The following is a 6,013-nucleotide window of genomic DNA, read 5'->3' on the forward strand; positions in this document are numbered from 1 at the left end:
GACGAGCAGGGAGACGGTGAACACAGTCCGGGGCCGCTGTCCGATCACAACGACGCCGAAGACACCACTTACCAACCTATCTCCGAAGAAGAGGACAGTTCAGATGACAGCACATTCATCATCCCTGATACACAAGTGGAGCGAGAATGCCTCCAGCAGAGACTTATTGCCACTGCTAGGAGCTTGAATAAGCAGAAGCAACGGGTTAAAGCTGCACAAGATATGCTCGATGACAAATGGAACGAAGTGCTCGACACTAAGGAAAAATACGGCGGCAATCGCCAAACAAAGAGCTATCCCAAACGTAAACTGCTGCCTGAATTCGACGATGAGTCTATAGCGCCCATACCACCAAATAACCGTATGGACGACCAACAGGACCGACCACCTCGTGGTCGAGACAGGGCAGCTAATAACGCCACACACAAACCCGCACCCCCGCTCCATAAAGAAAGGGAGGTAGCGACTGAGAACCAGCAACACGATTTACGTGAAGACTTGGATAAAAGAGTTGGCATAACAAGGTCCATTTATGGATCTCGAGGATATGTCCCAACGCAGGATCGTGACCACCAAAACAAATATGTCGGCCGCTCTCCAGTTCGGAATCAACACCGAACACTACAACCGTCGGACTCACTCCACGGCAAAACCAAATACAGGGGCGCTGCGCACCCCCTGTGCTTTACCGATGAGGTGCTGGATCATGAATTTCCAGCAAGGTTTAAACCCGTAAACATCGAGGCATACGACGGAACGACAGTCCCTGTGGTCTGGATAGAGGAATTTATTCTTCATATCCATATGGCACACGGAGATGATCTCCACGCCATCAAATACTTACCCCTCAAGCTCAAGGGACCAGCTCGGCACTGGCTGAAAAGCCTCCCCGAAAATTCTATCGGAAGCTGGGAGGATCTCGAGGACGCTTTCAAGGCAAATTTTCAAGGGACTTATGTCCGACCCCTGGATGCAGATGATCTCAGTTATATAACCCAATAACCCGGAGAGTCCGCCGAAGCTTTGGAACAGATTTTTACCAAGAAAAACCAAATCATCGACTGTCCGGATGCCGAAGCTTTAGCAGCTTTCAAACACAGTATCCGGGACGAATGGCTTGCCAGACACCTCGGACAAGAAAAGCCCAGGACAATGGCAGCCCTAACCACCCTCATGGCCCGCTTTTGTGCAGGTGAGGATAGCTGATTGGCCCGTAGCAGCACCAGCGGCCCATGCACATCCAAAATCAGGGATGGCAATGGAAAACCACGACGCAATAAAAACAAACATCAAAACAATGAAGACAATCGAGAAAACACAACGGTAAACGCCAGATTCAGGGGCTCCAAACCCGGTCAACGGAAAAAGACATTTAAAGGCAGCCGAGAAGGTCCATCCAGCTTAGACAAAATTCTCGACAGGACCTGCCAGATTCATGGCACCCCTGATAAGCCAGCTAATCATACAAACAGAGAATGTTGGCTCTTTAGACAGGCCGGCAAGCTCAACACCGAACACAAGGGGAAGGGGTCGCTAAGTGAAGACGAGGACGAATCCTGCCAGCCGAGCACAGGAGGACAGAAAAAGTTCCCACCTGAGGTTAAAACAGTGAACATGATTTACGTCACTCATATCCCAAAAAGGGAACGCAAACGCGCACTCCAAGATGTATACGCTATAGAGCCCGTCATCCCCAAATTCAACCCATGGTCGGCCTGTCCGATCACCTTTACTCGCAGGGATCATCCGACTAGTATCCGTCACAGGGGCTCGGCCGCCTTAGTGCTCGACCCGATAATCAATCGATACCACCTCACCCGAGTCCTCATGGACGGCGGCAGCAGTCTCAATCTGATATATCAGGACACTGTCTGCAAGATGGGGATAGACCCGTCAAGAATTAAGCTAGGCAACACTACCTTTAAAGGAGTGATACCAGGCGCAGAGGCCCGTAGCATTGGCACCCTGACGTTGGAAGTTGTATTCGGTTCTCCCAACAACTTTCGAAGCGAAGAACTATTCTTCGAGATAGCTCTGTTCCGAAGCGGTTACCACGCACTACTTGGAAGAACGGCATTCGCCCGCTTCAATGCAGTCCTACATTACGCTTATCTTAAACTTAAGATGCTCGGTCCACGGGGCGTCATCATAATCAGAGGAAACACAGAGCGTTCCCTTCGTACGGAAGAATACGTCGCGGCTCTAGCAGCCGAATCACGGAGTGACCTCTGCAAAATGAGCAACTCATCAGTTTTCGAACCACGGACACAGTTAGACGTGTTCGGCGCATAGCTAGGTGTAACATCTCACATAAACTTGAGCTTGATTAGCGGCTATACTCCCACAAAAACAAGAAGATTGTATATGTCTCCTTGTATATGTAAAAAAAGGGCTTCAAAACTCCTTGTGTGGTGTGTGGGGCCGCACGCATATAAAAGGTCCATAGTTCGCTTGACCCTATTCGGACTCCAAATATTATATCTTCATGGTTCTTTAAAACAAACAAATTCTACTCACGATCGCACCAGATCCGGTCACCTGGTTCTTTCTTTGTTTCAGGCGGCCACCAGTCTTTACCCCTCAAGGACACAGGCGCAATGGAGATAAAGGCGCAGACGTGCAACAGGGCCCCGTTCTAAGGTTTCTTTTTAGATTAAGCCCCTGCGTAAACCTTTTTAACTATATTTTGTTGTTTTCATATCCTCCTGGCTCTTAAAATGACCCACAAGGATGTCGGTGTTATCGTCACGCCGAATAGAGATGTACCTTGAAATCCAGGGTTCTATTACCAGGGGCTGCCATTCAGCCCGGTATACTTCGTAAAGACCGAATACCTTCGAGAGTGTTCGGCGTCGCGAGTTTGGCCCTATATGCATCAGCTCTGAATCATGCCTTTGGTCAAATGTTGGGTTTGCCCGGCTCCCACATTTTGCTACCTTACGTTCCGCACCATCGGCTAAGGAAGCACGAGGAGAACTACTGCGGTTATGCCTTGGTTCATCCGGACGAGCACCTCAGTAGAGAAAGCCAAAAACTGATTGTCATGATACAGCGAGAGACTGGTCAACCAGTTGATGACTCAACGGAATCCTCGAGACTCCTTCGCATTAACGAAGGACCGTTTTTCCAGTCACGTATGTAAATGCATCGTTTTTGGATAAAATGTGGACATAGCAGGGGCTATGTAGTAGCCCCACTGTCGAACTCCTATGGCTAAGTGAAAGTGTTAAGGCTTTATAGTCCGATTGCCTTATTCGCCGCACTATCACCTCCTCAAATGCACCAGGACGTTGGATCAAGTGTGATTACGTGCTTTTTTTCGAACATCCACGCGTTATTCACAAAGGGGTTGAAGCCGACGACTGCAATCTTTCAGGTTATATACATATATACATAAACGGCCGCACAGGAGGCACTAAAATACTTTACGGGCAAAAGTATAAATATAGCCTTTATTATCAAAAGCATTGTCTTTTCAAGTTCAGATATATATCATTCGAACATGATAGTCTTCGAGCACTGAGCCTCTATCAGGCGGGAACCTTCTAAGACCTCTTCAAAATAGTGCTCCGGCAGGTCCTGGCCCCCGATCGGACCCCGTGTTGCAACACCGGTGGCCTCCATCCCCGCCCAGTACATTTTAACGTGGGTGAGGGCCATCCGCGCACCCTCTATGCATGCCGACCGCTTGATAGTGGCGATGCGGCATAGCACGAATAAATCGTTTCACCAAACCAAAATAACTAGTCGGGCTTGGTTCCCCCGGCCACAAGCAATCCACGACAGCCTTCATGGCAAGTCCGGATAACCTACGGAGCTCCGCCCATTCGGCCATCTGCTTGTTTAACAGCAGCGGACGCTTTGGCGTGCTGAACTGTGACCAGAACAGTCTTTCCGCTTCATGATCTTCTTGGTCTTGGAAGAACTGCGTCGCATCGGCAGCACTCTTTGACAAGTCCAAATACGCGTCTTGAGAACTCCACATTTGATCAAGAGGGGCATACTTCGGATCGCCGAACTTAGTTCGCAATAAAAAGGGCTTCCCAGCCAAGATCTCACTGGCTTGTTGGAGCTCCTCCCGAGCTGCTCTAATCTCATATCGAGTCTCTTTTGCCGTTTGCAAGGCCTTTTGCAGGTCCTTCGTTTTTCCTTGGCTCTCCTTCTTGAGCAGCTCATAACGAGTAGTGGTGTCCTTCAGCTCAAGAGCCATATTGGCTATTTTTTCCTCACTTCGGTGATGAGCAGCCTGTTCGGATTTCAATTCACTCACTGCCTTTTCGGCAGCCGCGTCGCTTACTCTCGCTTGCTCCTTAGCATGTGCAAGCTCAGCCCGAAGAGTCTCCACGACGGCTGCACCATTTGAAGACAAAGCATCTTGTAAGTCCCAGTATCATACTGACATACATACTTGCTGACCGCCTAGAAGACATACCTTGCGCCTTGTTAAGACGCTTAATCACGAGCGTGATGTCCTCATCTGCCACATCAAGTTGCCACTTCAATTCGGCAGCCTGCGCAGTTGTCGGGGCTGCAGCCGCCTGTGTACAAAATTGGCAGAATCCTTTCCTGAGATTATTGATATTTTTTGATCTTCTGATTGCTCCATTGATAGCAACCAGAGTCTCAGGGGCTACTATCTACACATAGTGCACCCTGCGTTTTGCAATACAAAAATAGCAAAAATTGCCATATTACGTACCTCGAAGCCTCTTAACAGGCTCATAAAGGCTTCATCCAGTCCGCTTTTCGCGGATGAAATTCTTTTGATCACCGTACCCATTAAGGTACGATGTTCCTCTGAAATACGCGCTTGCCGCGGAAGACTCATCAATGTGTTCGGCTGTATGTCGGACAGTTTGGGGCTTTTGTCTATGGTCTCTTTAGGAGCCGAACACCCCGGACCTCGGGCAGCTGAAGATTCACCTTCTAGCCCCATCCTCATTTGGGGATCGGGAGAGATCCTCTGAGACGACACTTCGGGGTCATCCTCCTTATGGGGAGGAGAAGTATGAGGAGGTGTATTGCTCTCCATCATCTCCGGAAGAAGATCCCCCGAGGACGAAGATTTCTGCGAAAGGCTATAGGTCGGACTGCCAAAACATACGTTTCAGATATTATTATAATAAATAGGAGAAGAACGTGGTAGGCTTACAGAGCACTCTTGTTCACTTACATCTTGGCTAGCGGCTGGTCCCCTTGAGGGCGTTGTTCGGCAATGTTGCTCCCCAAGATGGGACCCCCTGATGGGGATTTCTTCCCTTGCTTGGAGGCCTCCGCCTTCAAGTCTTCGGGGGCGGCCCTTTTCTTCCCACGGGGGGAGGAAATATTTGATTCTCCTCTCCGTTTACTCTCTGACATGGGTGTTCCAATATCTTCGGATACAGTACGTAATGTACCACCTGTATGGAGGCCACTTTTGACCTCCCCGCTCCCCTCCTTGTCTTCCCCCGATGGCACTTGATATAGTGCACGAGCCAGCATCCTGGTTAACACCGGATCCGCTAAGTCTTTGGGAAGAGGCGCCGAACACCTGATCCTCTCTGCCTTCCATATCCAACCATGGCTGGGGACGGTTTTCTCAGGATAACGTTATGATAAATATGATGACAATGTGTTCGGTTACGGGGTGCTCACCGGGGTATCTGGATGGTTGCAGTCAACGCATGCGTCTTCCGTGGTGTCCAGACACTTTATTCGTGATCCGAAGAATGATTTATACATCCCTTCGAGCGTCATACCGAAGAAGTGCTGAATGGTTCGTGATCCTTCCGGATTGAACTCCCACATGCGGAGAGGTCGTCGTTGGCATGGCAGGACCCGTCGAACTAGCATTACCTGAATTACCTTTACAAGACCAATATCCTTCTCGATAAGATCTCGGATGCGGCTTTGCAGCGTCCGTACATCGTCAGCCGACCCCCAGTCCAGCCCCTTATTGACCCATGACGCAAGCTATGGTGCAGGGCCGGAGCGGAAGGTAGGAGCAGCCGCCCACTTTTTTCCTCGGGGAGCT

The sequence above is a fragment of the Triticum dicoccoides genome, chromosome 5B (genome assembly GCF_002162155.2).
Source record: "Triticum dicoccoides isolate Atlit2015 ecotype Zavitan chromosome 5B, WEW_v2.0, whole genome shotgun sequence".
NCBI lineage: Eukaryota > Viridiplantae > Streptophyta > Magnoliopsida > Poales > Poaceae > Triticum > Triticum dicoccoides.